Source organism: Urocitellus parryii, chromosome 13 (genome assembly GCF_045843805.1).
Source record: "Urocitellus parryii isolate mUroPar1 chromosome 13, mUroPar1.hap1, whole genome shotgun sequence".
Taxonomy (NCBI): Eukaryota; Metazoa; Chordata; class Mammalia; order Rodentia; family Sciuridae; genus Urocitellus; species Urocitellus parryii.
Window position 1 is genome coordinate 47793273 of NC_135543.1, and position 22119 is coordinate 47815391.

The following is a 22119-nucleotide window of genomic DNA, read 5'->3' on the forward strand; positions in this document are numbered from 1 at the left end:
CTGTCTCTATGAATTTGCATTTTCTAGCTACTTCATGCAGGTGGAATCACACAACATTTATCCTTTTGGGTCTGGCTGATCTCAATTATCATAATGTCCTCAAGGTTCATCCATGATGCAGCATGTGTCAGAATTTCCTTTTTTTTAAGTCCTGAGTAATAGTCCATGTTTCATAATTATTCTGTACCATCTATAGATTATTTTTGTGAAGGGAGGGCAGTAAGAGGCCAATTAAGGAATATTTCCATTCTTCTCCTACCCTATGGAATAAACTTGATACTTGGGATGTGACCTTGCTTCTCTCACAAATAGGACCAAATAAATCCAGAAGAGAAATCCCTTATACAATATGTTTTGAGGACCATGGACTCAACTAGAAATGCTAAAATGGAATCCATGGATCCTTAACGGTCCATAGTTGGGCTTTGAGAAGTTTGTGAACTACCTGAAACTGAAATCAAAATTGTGTGCCTTTGCTTCTTTCTTTTTTTTCTAATATATTTTTTAGATATTGATAGACCTTTTTTATTTTATTCATTTATTTATATGCAGTACTGAGAATCAAACCCAGTGCCTCACATGTGAGAGGCAAGTTGCTCTACCACTGAGCTACAACCCCAGCCCCCTTTGCTTCTTACTATATTTTCTTAAGGGTCTTTGATCCCCAGGGCTAAGCATCACTGGTCAGAAAAACATGTCATTAAGGTTGAATGGAGAACTGGGATAAATGGCTCATGTTCCCTTCCTTCATGGCATGAAGTTCCATGAGAATGCTTCTTTGGAACAACTCCATGATGGATAGTGTCCCTGCCCGGGTCTTGAATTTGGAGAGTGACTGCTTCCCACTTCTTCCTTGTTCAGGGATTTACGGATGCAACTGTGCTTCTGCTAATTATTCTTCACAGCTTGTAAGAAATGACCTGAAGTGTTGAAATTTCCAAAATATTTTCACCAGGTTCAGCTTTAAAATAGTATGGTAATAGACATGCCAAGATAGAAAAAAAAAAAAAAAAAAAACATGTTCCCTGATCTCGAGGAACATGAAATCATGAGGGAGAAGCAGTTCTTGGACACCATCAGGGAACATGGCCTGTGAATAGCTCACAGAGGAGCCAAGTATGTGGCACAGGCCTGAATTTACTGGAGGAATTTTCTTAGGGTCACAGTCTGTTTAACTGATACTGCCCCATGGAAGAATTCCTCTTCATGCTAGTCTGGAAAAGTCTGGCATCCAAAACAAACGGACATGCTTTCATTTCTTCCACAAGGAAATCTCTGTAACTGACCTCATCTTCCTTTAAAACTTGACCACCAGGAAGCTCAGTGCTGTTTCTGGCTCGGTAATGGCAAATATGTTCAGTCGAAGTGTCTGTCCCCTTTGGTTTTCTCACCCAGTCTTTTTTCTCTATTTCTGGTTTTGAATTTGGAGTGATTCCTTCACGGTGTGTCTCAGCTGCATACTACCCCAGTCCGTTGTCGAATGAGATTTGTGGTCTGTGATGCAAACGGTGAATGAGAGCACAGGTAGAGCTAGGAGACTAGAAGGGCATCTGCCAAGCTGGGTGTTTTCTGCTTCCTTCAAATATACCCTACTCCCTCCCCCACCCTGCTCTGCACTTCCTGGCCAGGATATTGGGTGGCAGTGGCTAGGTCCTCTTACCAAACTCCCCCAATCCTGTCCCGCAGCCTTCTCCAACACTTGGAGCGATAGCTTTCTTAGGATTCATATAACTATTCCCTTCTTGTGGACCCTTCAATGCCAGGGCCGTGCCCCTTCAGTGCCAGGAGTGGTTAGAGCTGCTCCTTCTTCTGCTGCTGCCTCCAGGGTGCATCCCCAGCCCTTTCCAGTTTCTTCTATCCTTGCCCAGACCTATGTAAGGAAAGCTGTTCACTCTTCTCAAGGAAGCACTGAGTGTGAACTGGGTCTGGGGCTGACCCAAGTCCATCGTCCTGGGTGGGGTTCGTTTGACCCTTCTCCCCCCAGTCAGAATGTTCTAGCCACACTGCTTCGCATGTATTTCAATGAAGACACCAGCTCCCACTGGCCTCTGAATTTTTTTTTTTTAATGGGTGATATTCCCTCCACCTAAGCCTCCCTCTCCTCTGCTCATCCTCCTCAGTTCCCATAGGGATGCTACTCCCCAGACTTATCCCACTGAACTTCAATCCTTCCTTTTCAGGTCTGTCTCCTCCACTAAGTTGTTAAGTTCTCCAGGGCAGAGTTGTGCCTGATTATTTATTGTGTTCCCAACACCCAGTATTCATTGATTTTGACTCAGGAGGCTGAAGCAAGAGAATCACAAGTTCGGGCCAACTTCTTCAACTTAGAAAGTCCCTTGACAACTTGCAGAGACTGTGTCTCAAAATAAAAATAAATAAATAAATAAAAAGGACTGGAAATGTGGCTCCGTGGTAAAGTGCCTCTGGGTTCAATCCCCAGTACCAAAATGGCCAAGGGTGTATCCCACAAAACTAACAGCTCCCACTCTTTTCTCACCTCCCCAAAGTTTTCCCCTATGCCTTGGGTAACCATGACGACCTTCACAACTGTTCTGACGCATGAAGTTACAACAACAGGCTGCTTTTGAGCAAACTCCAGATACTTTAGTGACTAAGAATGTGGCCTCTGATATCATAAAAACTTCAATTCGAGTCCTAATTCTTGCCTTGTGACCTTGACGGAGTGACCCAAACTCTACAAGAAGATCCGATTCATTCATCTGCAAAGTAGAGACAATAATGGTACCCAGTGCCTAAGGCGGTTTGGACTATGAATTGTTTATACATGTAGAGTATGCAGCCTGCTATTTGGCACAGAACATAAATTCTATTGTTTTTATCTCTATCTTCTAAGATAATCTACCAAGGGGAAATCAGCTAAGATACTGAGCAAACACAATGATAAAAGTTCTACTTAATCTGTCCATCAGGCACCAGATAAGAAGGCAGGGGGGGGAAATTCTGACAACAGCTTAAGATGCTCAATTATAAATACCATATAATTTACTTTTCCAATAACAAAAGGTTCCAGGTTTTGAATTTTTACCATCATTGGACCTAGGCTCAGCCTTTCTCATACAGTCTTTTCACTCCTCACAATGCCTTGCATTCATTATAATTTCTTCCACTTTGAAAATGAGGAAAGTGAAACTCATAAGGGAACTTGGAGCTATAGGAATGTCAGTAAGAGGTTGGCCCTAAAGTCTGTGTCTATTCTGCAGGTTCACTGAGCCTTCTAAATGATATTTTCAGTGTCTATTTATTGACTTACTTACATTTTAGTAGCAGGGTTACATTATGTTGCATTGGCTGGCCCTGAACTCCAAAGCTTAAGAAATCCTCCTGCCTCAGCCTCTTGCATAGGTGGGATTGCAAGCAGGTGCCCACCAGGCGCAGCTTTCAATGTTTATTTAAATGCAATTATTTCCAAACTCAATGACCATGTCTAGAAGAAAATCCCTGTGAACTAATTCAAAAGAATTTGCTGGTTAATGGAGGTGATGAATTTCTAACTGTTAAGCCATGACACCCATCTGTGTGTACAAAGTTGTGTTCTAAATTCTTCATTTAAAGTTGAACCTGTGTCCTCTTGGTCCCCTTCTCCTGTACTAGCTGGGAACCTTCAGCCCTTGGGAAATGTTTTGGGCCCCATCAATGTGGCGGGCACTAGGCGATGGGCCTGCCAGGAAGCCAGGTCTCATGCACGTCCCCTGAAACATCTCTAAAATTCTTCTCTCCACATGTAATGTTTGGACTGTTTCTGAGCACCACTGACCAGCCTGGGTTACGTCCTCAACACGTCCACAGGTACTTTGAGAGTGGTGGAGTTGAGCAGAAAAAAAATCAAGCCCAGGAACAACAGAGCTTTAAAAGTTTCAGTCTTACACAAGGGCTATTTTGGTATCTTGGCCTTGGACCTGACGAATGAGTGTGAGTTCTGAGTGGAAATATAGCTGCCCATTAGTATGAGAAATTAAAGAAGGGGTGGGCCCCTCACAGGGCTCTCTTGGATCTCAGCTCCCCATTCACTGGAACTTGTCCCCTATAGGACAGAATGCCAAGGATCTTTCCAGGTCCAAACCCAACTGCCACTTTCATTTAGTTTGTCCTTGAATGTCCTGAGAGACTATAAAAGCCAAATTATGATGGTGTACACATTAAGGTCTACAAGATACACTAGTGATTTATATGCTCTTCACAGCAAACTGGACAGGTCAGCAAAGCAGATATATATATTCCTAGGCTCATTTTGTAGATGAGGAAACTGAGGCACAGTAGTAAAGTCAATTTAGCCAAGGTCATGGAACTGGTTGAATCAAAACTCAAATTCAAGGTCCATTGGTCTAATTCCAAGTCCAGTGTTCTATTCTGTCTGTCCATGTCTCTCTCTCTCTCTCTCTCTCTCTCTCTCTCTCTCTCTCTCTATATATATATATATATATATATATATACACACACACACACACACATATGTACAAATATACATATATACATAGCATATACCTATGTGTGTAATTTTATATATGTACATATATGTGTATATATGTATATATGTACACATATATAAATGTATGTGTGTGTATGTTTTAATCACAGCCACCAGTACTAGAAGGGAAAATGCATAGATAAAATTTGAGAAAGCACAGGGCAGGTGTTAGAGTGACTCACTGTACCATTCAAAGACCCCAGGTCACAGCCCTATAGTGGGCAATGAGCAGTCCTTCTGACCCACTGTGCCTGCTCCACCATGCCCACAGCTGTAACTTGGTTGTTCTGTCAGCCACTCTCCTCAATAGGCCTGCTGGCATCAGAACTCACATGGGGCTATACATAGAGTCCCCTTGTATCACCCCAAACCATAAGAAAGCAGGAACAGAGCACAATGACTGATCCCAGGTAGCACAACTTGGCCACTCTCCACTCTTGCCCAGCACCCCACCATGACCAGTCACACTCCATCTGCCTGGGGAGGCTGACCAAGGATGACACACAGAACTTCACATACTATCCATCATCTGCTGGCTTCTCCCATAAAGGGGTGCATACCCTTTCCCCCAGATTGCAGAAGAGAAAACTGAGACTCAGAGACAGGAATGCTGATGGCGCCCAAGGTCCCCTGGCTGGGTCATGGCCGGATTCCGTTGCAACAAAGGCTGACCTTTTGTGATTTCCGCCTATCTCACAGGCACATTGAAGGCCTCATGCATTTGAGCAGAGACCTCAAATCCTCTGCAGAGGCCTAGTGGACAGGCTTGGAAAGGAGACCCAGCTTTCCTGGCTTCTATACTGGGACTCCAGCCACAGGACCACACCACATCCCCCCAGTAAACAACCCAGAGGTAGACAGTGGACCTCACTAGAACAGGGCAGTAGGCGTGGGGGTATTTTCCAGATGAGTATTAAAGGGGAAAGGAAAAAAAAAAGAGTTGAGGTTAATAATGTACAGATCCATGGCCCAAAATACGAAAAGGGAAAGTACGGTAATTCACAGAGGACTGAAAGGAAAACAAAGGAGGGAAAGTTGAAACAAAAGCTATCTCTTTGACAATCTGCCATTTCCTTTTTTCCAGTTGTTTCTCCCCACTCCCTTGGGAAACTGGCATCTGCCTCTCCCCTCACCGAGCACATAACATGTAGGGACAAGGGCTTGAAGAGCTGGGTCTAATGAGGCATTAATGTAATGTCACTATGGAGCCAAGAGACCCGTAGCCCTCTGCAAGTACTCCGGGCTCTCCGTCCCCAGCCAGCGGTGGACTTCCATAGCTTCCATGGAAGCATTTATTGACCAGTATGACTTAGACAAGACTACAGTTTTTGACAACAGGCTCCTTTTCTGAATTGTATTGTCTAGCTCCATTTTTATTAAACATAAAAAAAAAAAAAACGATTCAAAGGAGAGCTTAGCATAAAACAAATAAATAAGCAAATAAGCCAGAAAGAAGGAAAAATCCACCTCTAGGGCTTTTGCCTTTTTAAAAATTTGTAAGAACTACTAAACATTCCTGAATTGCTAAATTTTAAAAAGAGAGACCTGGGGTCAATGCTTTCACTGGGTCAGCCAATGAACAGAGATGAGTCTCTTGTTTTTCCTGCCTAATGGCTGTAGCTCAAAGGGGCCCCCCTTCCCAGCAGCTCCGACTGCTTTTTTCATCTGATGTCACATCTGATGGTTGGTGTAGTAGGCAGGATTTCTAGGAATGGCCCCCAAGATTCCACATCCTAATGCCCAGATGCTGGAATGTTATGAAATAGCACATCAGGCTGTTAGAGAGCACCGTTGACCTTCAGAAGGGAGGATATCCAGGTGGGTCTAAGCTAATCTTATGAGCCTTAAAAGCAGAGAGCTTTATCAGCTTGTGGCAGAAGAGGAAGATTAAAGAGGTGAGAGGAATGGAAGTATAAGAATACACCACACTTGGCTTGAAGATGAAGAGAACCACAAGGCCAGGCACGATGGCCCATGCCTGTAATCCCAGCAGCTCAAGCTGCTGAGGCAGGAGAATCACGTGTTCAAAGCCAGCCTCAGCAACTTAGTGAGGCCCTAAGCACTCAGTGAGACCCTGTCTCTAAATAAAATACAAAAAGAAAGGGCTGGGGATGTGGCTCAGTGGTTAAGTGTTCCTGAGTTCAATCCCTGGAGGAGAAGAAAGAGGAGGAGGAGGAGGAGGAGATTACATGGAAAGTGTTGAGGGCCACAGCCGAGTCGGGATGACGCATGGCATTTTTGCCAGAAGTAGTGATTGAGAGGTGACGCCAGCGAGTTCTCACGGAGTTCCCGTTGAGTTCCAGTTGAGCTCTCCTGGGGATTCCTGAAGAGTTCTCATTGGTTGGGGAAGTGCCAGAGGAGGGATTTCCGGTTGCTGGTTCCTGGACGAGCCGTGTGGGGTTCGGGAGAGTTCCTGGGAGCGTATGTGGAGTGTGCTGGTGGAGTTCAGAAATAAAGTTTGTTTCTGCTTCAGTGGCTCCTGATTTGTGCCCAGCCAGACTGCGGCAGAAAGAAGGTGAGCCCCATCTAAGAGGAGGTAGTGGCATAGGTTGACAGCCAGCAGGGAAACAGGGAGCTCCATCCCACAACCACAAGGAACTGGACCCTACCAACAGCCTGAAGGAGCTTAGAATCAGCTTCATCACCCAGAGCCCCCAGATAACATCCATGATCTCTGCCTTGTGAGATCCTGAGCAAAGCCCCGCAGAGCCCACCTTGACTCTGACCTTCAGAACTGTGAGATAACAAGTGGGTGTAGTTGTAAGCCCTCAAGTTTGTGCTTATTTTGCAAAAGAGCAGCAATAGAAAACTTTATAGTTGGCAAAGATGAATCGTGGTATCAAAGACAAACAGAGAAAAAGGGGGGAAAATCAAGGCAAAACTGTGAAGAAAAAAACAACAAGGACAAAATTTCAGGCTGGTGCTCTCTAAATAGCCACCAATCACCTTTTCAAGTTCTAGTCTGGTCACTCACAATATCAGAGACCTAAGAGATTATGAATGCATCCTCTTCTGATACCTAAGAAAGAGAAATTATATCTTTCTAGATATCATTATCCTCAGATTCTGCATCCGTAGATTCCACCAACCACAGATGAGTAATATCCAGGAGGAAAAAAATTGCATCTATACTGAACATGTACAAACACTTTTTTTCTTGTTATTACTCCCTAAACTATACAGTATGAGAACTACTTACATTGCATTGGCATTGTATCCGATATCATCAGTAATCTAGAGATGATTTATAGTCATGCATCACTTATCGACAGGGATACATTCTGAAAAAATGTCAATCTCTTTTTTTTTTAAGAAATTGTAAGTAATGTCCACTCTGAAAAGGTAACTTTATTTTATATAAATGAAAAACTTTATAGAGACAAATCAATTCACAAATTCCAGGCTGTAAGCCTTTCATTATATTTCCTTTTTTAATTGGTTGTTCAAAACATTACAAAGCTCTTGACATATCATATTTCATACATTTGATTCAAGTGGGTTATGAACTCCCATTTTTACCCCAAATACAGATTGCAGAATCACATCAGTTACACATCCACATTTTTACATAATGCCCTATTAGTAACTGTTGTATTCTGCTACCTTTCCTATCCTCTACTATCCCCCCTCCCCTCCCCTCCCATCTTCTCTCTCTACCCCATCTACTGTAATTCATTTCTCGCCTTGTTTATTTTCCCATTCCCCTCACAACCTCTTATATGTAATTTTGTATAACAATGAGGGTCTCCCTCCATTTAAAAATGTCAGTCTCATTGTGAGAATATCATAGGGCATGCTTACACCAACTGAGGCAGCTACAGTGACTCTAGGTGATAGAATCTATGAATCCATAAGATAGTTGTATATGTATATGTTTTATTACTGACCAAAACAATATTATGCAGGGAATGACTGTACCTGGGAGATTGTGATAGGTTCCATGCAAATACTATGCTATTTTATATAAGGGACTTGAGTATTCGCAGATATCGTTTTCTGTAAGGGTCTTTTACCGAGGAATGACTATATGAGTTTTTCTGCTTTTGACCAATAGGTACCAGATTTTTTTCAGATTGAAAGTGCTGCTAAATGTTACATCAAATAGCCACATGGCATGGCATCTTGGTCAGAATGGAGGGTACCATCTTCCCTCAGCCTTCTAGAAACTCTCCCATGGCTCTCTGTTCTTTTAGACATGAGCTCATTTTCCAACTTCTTCCATAAATGTTTCCCTTTTTCTATCAGCTTTCCTCCAGGTCACAGTCTCAGCCAAATTCAATTTATCTTCTTAAAAGCAGTCACAATAGCTAACAAAGAAATAGTATTTGCAAGGGGTAAAGTTATTTTTGAAGGTTTCATTCTCCCTACTCAAATCCCATCTTTCCCTTGATGTTGATTCAATTTAAAATAAAGTTAAAGTAAAGAGGGCTTAAGAAAAGTTTCAGGGGCATTCTGAAATTTCAAATCTTATATTCCTCCTTCTATATTTCATCGAAGGGCTCTTCCTAGGTCAAGGGAAAAATACCCTTGAGGATATTCAAGCTTTTAATTGAATGAAACATTTATTGAAGACTTCCTACATGTGCTAGGCACAGGTACTAAAGGGATTCACTCATTGCAGGAAATCTTGGCACAGATCACTAAAATATAATCAATTGGCTCAGAATCTGGCAAGAATATTATAGAGATTGTAGCCCTCATGCTGTTGCCCCAGAGCAACAGGGCAGGGAAGGTACTGCAGTGGATCCCAGAAAATTGCATGTACCCCACCCAAGTGTAAAAGTGTTGACAATTAGCAATCCAGTCACCCCACCGATCCTCCTTGAGTGTGATCTCTCTCCCTGTGTAGACACAGCTATGGGCTATGAGCTATGAGGACCATAATAAGAAATCCATGGAGTCTGCCCTCCAAACTTCCAACCCGGTGTGGACAGTCCTACAAGGCAGACTTGCCAAAGGGAAACCTGCCTAGTTAAAGATCTAGACAAATAAAAGAATGAGCCATTCATTTAACAATGAGAGTATCTTTTGGATACTGATCCAAAAACAGAAGGGAAGGTTTTGTGTTTCTAACTCTCCATATTTCATCTTCTGCTGTCCATCTTGCAGATGCAAACTCCCAAGACAACCAGATCAGTGTGGAGACTTAAAAATTGCATTTTTTTTTTTGCTGGTCCTTGGAGGCTAAATACTCAGTGGAGGTGGCTTTATAGTTCTGGAAAAAAATTATCAATCATGAGCCAGGCACAGTGTTGCACAACTGTAATCCCAGTGACTTGGGAGGCTGGGGCAAGAGAATCTCAAGTTCAGGGTCGGCCTGGGAAACTTAGCAAGACTCTGTCTCAAAATAAAACAGGCTGGGGATGTAACTCAGTGGTAGAGTACTTGCCTAGTGTGTGTATTTAATCCCTAGGTTCAATCCCAAATCCTGAAAAAAAATCATATATATATTTTGGGCAGAGGGTATAGTTTAGCACACTTGCCTAGTGTGTGTGAGGCCTTTGAATGATCCCCAGCATTGCCAAAAAATAAAGAATAAAAAGCAATATCACACCAGTGGCCCCCACCATCTACTACTCAAGTTCTTTCTCAATCTGTGGCAGTCAGACTATCAGAGATGAGCTTAGAAATGGCTTTTTAATGGCAGATTGTCCCGCAAGTCTTCAGAAAACAAATCAATATGTCCACTGTTTGGGGAGTACCAGAATATCTCCCTATTTTTCTGTTTATTCATAAAATAAAGATAATGTTTCATATCTTTCTATAGATACCTGCTTATACTGATCAGAAATATTTATATAAGTACCCAGCATAGTGACTGACACATCATGCATACTCAATATGTGGTTGGTTTTATGACTGGTATGATTTTGATTCATTCCCAACTGTCTTCTGATATCTGTGTACCTAGATGTCTCAAAGAATCCTCCAGCTTGATGTGGCTAAAACTACACTCACTGTCTGTAAACCCAAATCTGTGCCCTCTCTGCTGTATTATCCTTTGGTCTAATGATACCACCCGATAACCAAGCTACATTCTGCATGTCTTCCTCTTCTCCTCCACTTCTCTTCCTCTTCTTCTCCACTTTCTTCTCTTCCTCTACACTATACAAGCTCAGAATTTATTATTTTCTACTTGGACAACATCAAAAGCCACCTAATTCATCTATTTCCACCCCACTACAAACCATCCTTTTCATTACATTCTGCAACTGAAATCAGTCACAATAATCTCTTTGGTGACAAAGCCCGTCAGCTACTTTCCACGATTGACGAGACAGTGCCCCACTCCTAAGCACACTCAAAATGTTTTTCACAATCTAGCCCCTTGCTACCCTTGTCTACTGTCACTTGCCACCACACATCTCTACTCCAGCCACGCCCACCTATCCTCAGATATGCTGTTCCCCTTCATTCCTCCAAGCCTTTGCAAATAATAGCCCCTCTGTTTAAAATGATTTTCCTGTACCATTCGGCTTGGCCAATTTGCCTCTCAAGAGCTGATTCAAACACTCCTCTATTTTGAAGCCTTTCATATCTGGATCAAAATTAACCTCTCCTTCAATATATTTGCATGACATTTTCTAACAGCACTAATGAAATATGATTCACAGAGCATAAACTTGCCCATTAAAGTGTACCTCAGTGGTTTCCAGTATATTCAGAGTTGTACAACTGTGACCACAAACTAATTTGAAAACATTTCCATTGCCCCTAAAAGAAACCTTCTACTCATTCACAGTCACTCCTCTTCCCCATGTCCCAGCCCTAGGCAACCACAAATATTTCTCTCTATCCACTTGTCTCATGTGGATGGTCCATAGAGATGGACTCATACAATATGGGGTCTTTTGTAACTAGTTTCTTTCCCTTAGCATATTTTTAAAGTCTGTCCATGTAATACATGTGTCAGCACTTCATTCATTTTAGTTGCTGAAAAATATTCCATCGTATAGGTGTGCTGAATTTTGGTCATCCACCCCTCAGTTAGTGGCAAACTGGGTTTTTTTTCCCCACTCTTCGGTTATTATGAATTATACTACTATGAACATCTGTGTATACATTTTCTGTGTCCCACAGAATTTAGCACAAAACTCCATTATAACATTGTTTGCTTTATTATTATTTTTATATTTCTCCCCTTTGAGTTATAAAATCTTCTAGAGCCCTCTCCTTCTCACAACCTGCCTTGTCACCAGTAAATCCAATGAAGGAATGAATGAGCTGAACAAAAAGTGAGAGGATAGTCTTAAGCCAAATGGAACATGCATGGTTATATTTATTTTCAACCAAGGAAAAGAAAAATTTTGGCAATAAGCCAGGAAGGCAGCGTCAAAGCGGAAGAGAATAATCCTAAACTCAAGTAACTAAATTTTAGGAACATCCTCTCCCACATACATATAGATACTGCCCTGGGCTCCCTTTGTCCCTCCTAAACATCGTTTCGTTTGAGCATGTAAGGCTGCCAGAGAGGTTGCTGGGAACCCCAAGTGAAGGGCCTGATTGAACACCTACTCCACAGAGGACCTTAGCAAACCAAGGCTCTTCCCTGCTATGAGTGAACACAGGGCACCTCCCAAAGCCTCCCAGCAGGAAGTAGCAGGGTGGGGCTGGGATTCCAGCTTTCTCTCCCCACCTTCCATCACCACAGCTCCCATTTGTTCTGGTATCAAGACCCATATTATTCTAATCCCATCGTTTCAGTTCCCTGAGAGCATAGGATTCCAATACCTACAAGAAGCCACGAGACACCTTGTGCCCACACTGAATGATGGAAGAACGGCCCATTTGGAGGTAGAAGGCAGAAGGGTTTTGGCCCAGGCACAGAATGAGCACCCGTGGCCAGCAGAGCACGGGCTGGAGAAGTCTGATTCTCATTTGAAGATGTGGCCTATGATAAAAATCCCATGAGCTTGTCCCCAGCCCAGCCTGGAGTTCACTCCATGAGAATGTCTCCTCCTGTTTTGAGCAGATTACAAATGCCAGGGCACATTCAAGGAAGAGAACAGGAGACTGGCTGGTGCTATTTAGAGAGCCTGATGGCTGCCTGGCCTCTGAGTGCCTCCTGGCCACCTGACCCTGTGTGCTGAGAACACAGGATGACGTTGGCCCGCTGGACACCTTCAGTCGTCCCAGAGACTCAGGAGGTTCCTGATGACAGCTCGTGGTGCACAGACCCTAAAATAACTGATTAAGTGGTGGATGCTATTTCTAAAAAGTACAGCCTGTTCTGTTTTGAATGCCAGTGGGTTACGTCACTTTATCTGTTCCCATCACAAAGGGATGCTTTTCTGGAGTGCCGGTTCCCTACGCCTACTTCACTGTGGTTCCTGCGTCAGCTGGGGCCAGGATTGCCACCTTGGCAAAAGATAGGAGTTTCACCTTCAACCTCAAGGGAGGGAGATTCAAAAACATTCAATGCAGAGGGCAGGCATTCCCACGACACAGGGTGGCAGGAGGCACCAGATCCCTGACCCTCACAGGGCACCCAGCTGCCCTGGAACAGCTGAGGAAGGAGGCTCACTCCCAAGGCAAGAGAGGCCTCTCCCTTCAACAGGGGACAGGCGACAGAGGGAGGAAGGAGTTGCGCAGCCCTTAGCCTCTATGCCAAGAGTAAGAGTGCAGTGTCTGACCTCACCAGTGGGGAGAATGGATGTGACCTGGGACCACCAACTGGAAGTAAAGAGGAGTCTTTGAGGCAGTAAAGTGAAGTGGTAAGAGCCAGACTCGAAGTCCTAATCCTGCTATTTATTTGTTTCCTATGAAAAAAAAGGTTTATTTAGATGTCTATTTAGACCCAGCTGCAGGGCTGAGATCTCACATCCAACCAGGACTGGCCTGGTCAGTTTGCTTCCTGGCCACTATGCTTTGAAATGTTTTACTAATCAAAGGCTGTGATTGCAGCTTTCAGAAAAACGGTGGTGTAATTCTGCCATTTCTTAGCAACGTGTCTTCCAGGCCCCTAAACCAGCCACATCTCTGTTACTATCTATCATGTAGATTGTTACAAGGAATAAATGAATTGATATGAACATTTTAGACCTTTTAAAAAATACACATTTTAAAAATGGCACATAATAAGTGGCCCATAAGTATTTGTGACAAAATTTAAAATTTTAGCCTGCCCCCCTGACTCCAGGAGGATTTTTGGATAGCCATCACAGCCGGATTCATTCCTGAGTGGATAAAGCCTTGGGCCTCAGAAACCAGGCATCCCTTTGTGCATCTCCTCCTGTTAAGATACTGGGAGTGGTGACAATTTTAACATGGCCAAAAGGGGCTGGGGGTGTCGCTCAGTGGTAGAGCCTGTGCTTAGCCTGGGCAAGCTCTGGGCTCAATCCTCAGCACTGCAAAAAACAAAACACACACCACAGAAAGAGAGAAATAATACATGTTGATGTTTGCCAGAAACAAAATACTTTCTCAAAATCCAATTAAAAAAAAAAAAGTCAAAAACGAACAAAGGCAGACCCTGACCTGCCCATATAGGGTTAGAATATTGAGGCAGCTTCCCACTTTCTAAAGATCAAAAGGCAAAGAATACGTGTGATCTGGGGTGCTCTTCTAAAAGAAAGCTTGGGAGGAAAGAACAAAGTCTTTTTTTCTCAACCCTTAAATATTTCAAACTAAATAATTGTTTTCGGGGGAATTATCACAATGGTCAGTTTCTCTCTGGAGCATAAAGATAATCCCTGGGACAATGGAAGGCAAGAATGTCCTTGGGCCCAAAGTGTCAAATGCCCTGCAACATATTCAGTATTTGGAAGGAATACCATTACTGTTGTTGTTGTTGTTGTTGTTGTTGTTTTATGTAAAAAGAAATTTAGCTTTTATACTCAGGGACTCTCTCTGAGCCAGATTTCAACCCCAGGCTGCGGGGCACACCTGTGAAAACAGACTCTCCCACCTGGACCTGCCAATGCCTGCAGCGTGTGCGGCTGTCACCATCCCATGGCGTGTGGGAGGGAGAGGTGCAGGCAGGCCCAGGGTGAGCATCTGCCCACAGCTGGGGCTGAGGTGGCTTCTCTGGCACCCAGAAGGGAGCCTCCAACACAGCAGGGACTTGACTACAGATGCTGCTGGCCTGGCATGGGGTGGGGGGTGTCTTCTCTTCCCCCAGATCCCCAATTTGTCATTATTCTTTTAACTGAATATATACAGTTACAGGGATCCCGCCTCCAGAGTTCTACCTGCCACCTACAGTGAGAAGTCTCCAGGATGTGAATGTCCTTGCTGCTGGGACACACCTCTCACGCCTTCAGTTGCCATCTTAAAATATACAATGAGAGAAACGGGAACGTGTGTTTTCTCAAGAAACACCTCAAAAACAGACCACCAAACACACACCAGGGTGAACAGAATTTTTTTTTTTTTTTTTTTTTTTTTGGTACTGGGGATTGAACCCATGGGCACTAGACCACTGAGCCACATCCCCAGCCCTATTTTGCATTTTATTTAGAGACAGGGTCTCACTGAGTTGCTTGCACCTCACCATTGCTGAGGCTGACTTTGAACTCGCTGTTCTCCTTTCTCAGCCTCCCAAGCCTTCTGGGATGCACCACTGCTGCCGACAAGGACAGATATTTTTAAAGCATTAAAGCATGAGGAAGAAGAGGAAAGACACTTTAGGTAGGAGCAGGTATAACCAGGTCTTCTTTCCTCATCAGTGAGAGCAAAGTCAATTTTCATTAATATTCTTTATTTTGACCCACAAAATGTAGAAGGGGGACAGACAACTCACTCCTTCACTACATAAATACCTATTTGGTGTGATCCACGTGCCAGTCCTGTTCTAAGTGAACCACACACAACTCCCTGTTGTCATGCGCTTGTTCCTTACAGAGGAGGCTGTTGAGGAACATTTTGCATACTAAGTGCCACCAAGAATAATTAAGCAGAGAATGGAATTACTATTACTGTTACCAGTGTCTGTCTGGAACAGGAAGAAAGTTCCACTGTGATAGTGGGAGACAAGGGCATTCTTTCAGTTCAAAAGTGTCAAATGGCTGGGCACGGTGGCCCATGCCAGTAATCCCAGCAGCTCAGGAGGCTGAAGGCAGGAGGATGGCTAGTTCAAGGCCAACCTCAGCAACTTAGCAAGGCCCTAAGCAACTCAGTGAGACCCTGTCTTAAAACAAAAAGAATAAAAAGTACTGGAGACGTGGCTCAGTGGTTCAGTGGTTAAGCGCCTCTGGGTTCTACCCCTGGTACCCCTCCCCCAACCAAAAAAATGTGTCAAATGTTCTACAATCTATTTAGTATTTGGAAGGAGAGACTCATTTTTATTATTATTTATTACAAAAGAAGTTTGGCTTTTATATTCAGGGATACACTTCCAACTGAACTTCAACCCTGGACCATGGGGGGCAGCTATGAAAACAGACCCTCTCATCTGGGTATGCCAATGCCTGCCATTTGGAATAGGGTAGAGGAGGAAGGTCTCCATGAGGAGGGGCACTGGGCATTCTGCAGGGAGTGAGCTGCCTGGCCTCTTAGCAGAGGGTCAGAAACTACAAAGGCCAGCACACTTGAGTGTGCATACTGGACCTAGAGGTCCATGGAGCTCCAGCAGAATGAGCCACAGGAGAGCAGAGAGGAGACAGGCTGAGTCCACGAGGCCTCAGAGAGCTCATTCTTCACTCACAAAAGCTAGAATGAGCTGGGGAATCCACATATAGCACCAGGGGCTGGTGAACACACTCCTCAGACAAAAACAAATAATCCCATCAATAAAGGTGAAAAAGATACATCAATAAATATGCTAAGCTTTTGAATAAAATCCCAGGGCCCCTTGAAGGTATAAAACAAGGTCACTCAAGCTGGAGTGAGGTGGGGAGGCACTAGGAAGCTTCTCCCTCCCTGAGAACAAGATATGGTGCTGAGATCTGGAGTGTAAGCAGGGCTTATCCAGGGGAACAGGGATGAGGAGAGAAAGGAGGAGAGCTGATTGCAGGCAGAGGGGTGCAGTTCAGGAGAACAGTGGCTCCCAGGGCCAAAAGAGGGACAATGTGGCTACAAATTCAAGATTTGGGATCCAGAGGTATGTGACTCAAAGGCATCTGAACAGAGCCTGGCCAGATGTCACAGGGCCTTGTAAACTCTGAAAAGAGATCCTGAACTGTAGAGCAAAGGATACCAGAAGGAGTCTAAGTTAGAAGGGACGTCATTTTTTTCATCCTAGTTTTAATGGCAAACATGAATCAGAGGAGGCCTTGCAGGCAGGCCCAGGGTGAGCATCTGCTCTCACTGATAGTGTGGATGAGAGGGTCAGCAGGTGGGTGGAGGCAGTGGTGAGGCTCTGAAAAGTCCTCCATAGGCAAAGCACAAGGCAATGATGGGTGAGATATAAAAATGTAAAGCCAAGAGCCTATTCTCAAAAAAAAAAAAGTTCAATGTCACTGCAGCTAGAAATGGATCACAAATGCAAAAGGAGTGAACGGAGCTAAAGCAACCAACTCTGGGCCTAAGAGTCTGTCGACACTGCTGCGGTACATTGTCCCTCTGTTGGCCCTGGGAGCCACTGTTTTCCTGGACAGGAAATCCAGCTGCTGCGCTCCATTATAGAAGACAAAGGTTAGACTAGGACTGCTCGACTGTACTAAGTGAAAGGAATAGAGAGGGAAAAATCATAATAATAACCAGTGCTCGCTTTGGTGTGAGGCCAAAGTTTTGACAAAGTTACTGGCTCTGAGGACAAAGGACACAGAGGGAGCCTCCCCACCAGGGAGGCCTAGCAACCAGCCAGCTCTGTGACTGTGTCCATGAGACCCCCAAATCTTGGTAGGACCAACATTCTAAAAATCCTTGTGACCGTGGCTCACGCCTATGGGTCCTGGGAACTGGTAAAGGAGTTCTCAAAGCCATGAGAGAGGGGCAAGCCAGAGAGGGAAGACCTGATTCCGTCACAGAAAAGCCAAATCAACGGGATAAACCCTAGTCTGGATACAACCAAAGAGAGAACAGGGAGAAAGGAAATGGTCCTGAGAAATATTAAGGCCTGGTCTCTTTTTAAGACGGTCAAGGCCGGGATCTTAAAGGAAGGGAAAGACTAAGGAATTTTCCCAGACTGAAGGACACGGAAACAGCACAACTTAATGCATCCCGCACATCTGAATGGGATTCTGGACCAGAAATGGAAGACATTGATGTGACGGTTGGCCCAATCAGAACAGGGGAGTCTGCCTATGGTACAGCAGTGTCTGGCATCAGTACTCATTTCAGTGTGAAGTGGGGAAGTCGTTTAGTGAATGTCTAGAAAATTGAGGGGAAATACACCCTAGAATATTTAGGAGGGATGAGGCATTGTGTCTGAACTTTCTCCTTAAAAGGTTTAGAAAAAAAAACAGATGGTAATGATTGGAGGAAGGGAAAGAAAGAGAAAGAGGGAGAGAGAGCTAAATGGGAGGGAAGGGGGTGGTACATGCAGATGCAGTGAAATATTGATAATTGGGGGATCTGGTTGGGGAGATAAAGGAGTTTTTGTACTTTTTTTGGGAGGAGGGATACCGAGGATTGAACTCAGGGGCACTCTACACTGATCCACATCCCGGCCCTATTTTGTATTTTATTTAGAGACAGGGTCTCACTGAGTTACTTAGTGCCTTGCCATTGCTGAGGCTGGCCTTAAACTTGCTATCCTCCTTCCTCATCCTCCCAAGCCACTGAGATTATAGGCATGCACCACCAGGCCCATCTGGAGTTTTTGTATTCTTCTAGAAACTTCTCTATAAGTTTTAAACTATTTCAAAATAAACTATTTTAAATATAAATAGGAATGTAATCATATTTATTAAAAAGACCACTATAGCTTCAATCAGGAATAGCTGATTCTTGATACCAGTGTTTCTTAATTTTAAAAAAAGTCTTAATATTTAAGAACTATTTGTAAAATGCAGAAACAGGACTTTACTCCTTTTTTTTTCTTAAAGATAAAAATAAAACAAAAACCATGCCCAATTAAGCTTTATCTCAGAAAGGCAAAGAAATAAGATTTTCAACAATGAATTGATTTTGACTGTTCATTCCTTGGAGGGCAGAGCCTATCTGACCAGGTGACCTAGCGGAAGTTCATAGGGGGGAAATGGCCCTACTGTCCTTGGTGATTCACTTTCTCTACCCTGGCCAGCTGTTCTCTCCAGAGGCCTTGCTTGTGCTGTTTTTAAGTATGCATGTGTATCTAGTATTAGTCATCTTAAATTAGTAGTAATAATAAAATTGAACCTCTATCGAGTGTTTACCATGTGGATGAAGTGTTCCTATGACATCTTTCTTACGTGCACTCTAGGGAGGAGGAAATGAAGAGATGTCACAGCACAAAAGCAGGACACTGTTTCAAGTCTCTAAATCCTACGTGTGGTTTATACAGTGAGGTCAGTGGAACGACTCCGCTGTTGTTTTTCTGTCTGTGATAACTGAGAAAATGGGGATGCCACATTGTCTGAGTGACATGTGTAAACGAAGAGAACATCCTGAGGAAGTGACAGGGATGGCAGAGTCTGGGAAATGAGGGCCCCGAAGGAACCGTCAAAGGAAGCTGAGGTGTTTATACTAGAAAGAGAAGGCTTCCAGGGAACAGGAGAACTGCAGGCAACGGCATGTGGAGGAAAAGGGCTTCACTTTTTCTGAGTCGTTCAGAAGAACAAAGACTAACCGATGAGTGGAATTCATAAGATGGAAGATTTGAATAAAGGAAAATGCCAATGGTCCAAGCTCTCTAACAGGGAGTAAGCTATGACCCTGAAAATCAGAACCTCTAGTCCCTGGTTGTCCAAGAACATCAGAGCTTTGGAGAAGTGATTCCTAAATAAAGCAAGCAAACGTGTGTGCATGTGTGTGCGTGTATGTGTGTGTGTGTGTAATTAGATGATGTCACAAGTCTATCCTAAATCTAACCTGCTATTTTTTTTTCATTTTTTTTAACCTGTTATTTTGACTTCTCCAGAATTATCATCTTTTTTTTTTTTTTGGTGGGGGTGCAGGGATTACCTAAGATTGAATTCGAGGGCACTCAACCACTGAGCCACATCCCCAGCCCTTTTTTTTTTTTTTTTTTTTTTTTTTGTATTTTATTTAGAGACAGGGTCTCCCTGAGTTGCTTAGGGCCTTGCTAAATTGCTGAGGCTGGCTCTGAACTCGCAAGCCTCCTGCCTCAGCACTTCTGAGCCGCTGGGGTTACCGGCATGTACCACCGCACCTCACTCAAAAGTATAATCATTCTGATTCATCACACTTTGAATTGGCTATTGAAATATGCGCTTTTTATTTAAATTTCAGAAATGTACTTAAGGTGAGGTCAGTCTACTTGTAAGTGATATTTATGAACTTCAACTACACAATAGACTAAGAAAGGCTGGAGAGGCTGTTTTTTGAACAAATGATTCCTTATTTGGGAAAGAATGGGCCTCTTTGAAGAAACGGGAAAATGAAGTCTATAAAATAATTGTGTATGAGGCCCACGTAATGTAAACTTCTTGTGCACCTCTATGATATATTTAGAATCATCCGTATCCAAGGGTGTAGCTGGGGGTGTAGCTCAGTGGTAGAGCCCTCATCTAGCATGTGCAAGGCCCTGAGCTTTATCCACAGCACCACAAAAATAAATAAATAAATAAATCACATCCAGTGCTGACAGGCCTCACTTCTGTCTCTACCAAGGAACCACAAGGCATCCTGCTTTGGGCCAAAACACAGTGACCACCATCACAGTCACGTTCTCCAGGGAGAAGGGTGACCTAGACCGAGTGAGTGAGAAAATGTCAGAGGTGGAAATGTGCCAGGAAAGGTTTTTTTTTTCCTTTCTGAGTTGGCAGCAGTTCTGAATCCACGCTTTAGAATTAGAATGGCCCTTCAGGACAGGGTGGTTGGGTGCAGCATGAAGGGGTCCCTGGAGGTGATGGCACAGTTGTTTTGATTAGGATGTTGGTCACCCAAATCTACATGTGTGATAAAATTGCATACAATCACACACACATAGAAAATGGCAAAATCTGAATAAAGCCTGCCGCCGGATTAACATTTTTTGACTGATGTTATTCTCCTGATTTTGATACTATAGCAAACATCAAAGCTGTGTGGAAGTTCAAGGAGATGCAATTTCTTTGTAGGTCTATAATATTTTAAAATAAAAAAGTGCAGAACAATGGGCTGGGGCTGGGGCTCAGTGGCAGAGCGCTTGCCTCGTACATGTGAGGCACTGGGTTCGATCCTCAGCACCACATAAAAATAAACAAATAAAACAAAGATTTTGTGTCCATGTATAACTAAAAAAAAAAAATTAAAGTGCAGAACAAAAGAAAAGGTGGAGAAAAGATGGAGGAAGAAGAAGAGGAGGAACATGAAGAGGGGGGGAATGAGGTAAAAAGGAAGAAGCTGGCTCTTCAGTCACTGGCCTCCAAGCCTTGGCAGAAGAGGGACACGCCTGTGAATAGGAACAAAGGAAAATCGCATGAGGAGTGGTCGCCTATTTCCTGGACAGTCACATTAAGTCCCTTACTAGACTTTGGACTTCTCTAGTCTCCCCTTCCCCAACTCTGTCCTTCTCTTGGCCACCAGATACATATTTTTAAATTTTGACTAAGTCCCCAGGTGTTGAGGTGCACACTTTTAACCACAGCAACTCTAGAGACTGAGGCAGGAGGATTGCCAGCCTGGGCAACTTAGGAAGATCCTGTCTCAAAATAAAATAAAAAGAACTGGGCCTGTAGCCCAGTGGTAGAGTACCCTTGAGTTCAATCCCCAGTATTAAATGGCCAAGTCTCTCTCAAGCTTCACAACAGAATGTCCCCCCAGGGTCCATGTGTTGACGGCTTGGTTCCCAGTATGTGACACTACTGGGAGGCAGTAGAACGGTGCCTCCCCCTGCTCTTCATCTCCCACCAGCTCAGCCATTGGGAAACACACTGCCACCCAACCTTCTCACACTGATTCTCATTTGGCTCATGTCGGAACCACTACCTGGTATATCCTTTCCCTCTTTCCCTAACTGTTGAGAGCCACAGCTGAAGGAGCCCCAGCAAACTTCCAGCTGCCAGCTGATGATTGGCTCACAGTGGCCCAGCAAACTTACAGCTGCCAGCTGATTGGCTCCTCTGTGGTGATGCTCATTGGGCTGTTTCCCTGCCCTTTCAGACCATGGAGCTGCTCATTGGGGGACTCTTTTGGCTCCGCCCACATGACCCAGCCAATTGGCCTCAAGAGCAGGAGGAGTGGGGGTGGGTTGAGAGGCTTGTGGGAAGCCGGTGGTGGCAGTTGGGCTCTGAGGGAATTCCTGAAGAGCTCCTGTGGTACGGCACCTAACCCCTCCTCCTCCTTCCAGTCATCAGGTAACTGAGACCTTGGGTTCCTATCCTCCCCTGTCCTGCAGTGGAGATAAGTCCTCCTCCTTGGTGCTCTGCTTGCTTCTGTCCAGAGGATGCTGAAAATATGGAAGAGCCCATTTTGTCGGAGCACCATTCAAGCAGAAGAGGATCCCACATGATCAGAAAGAAGGCTGGGCATGAGCACCCATTTTCACTGAACCAAAGATTTTGAGTGAATCTCAGTTCCCACTTTTTCTACCCTCAATTTGCCTCACACCATTGTGAAACGATATGTGCTTTAATTTTAATCTTGAACATTCCCCCAGGGTCTATGTA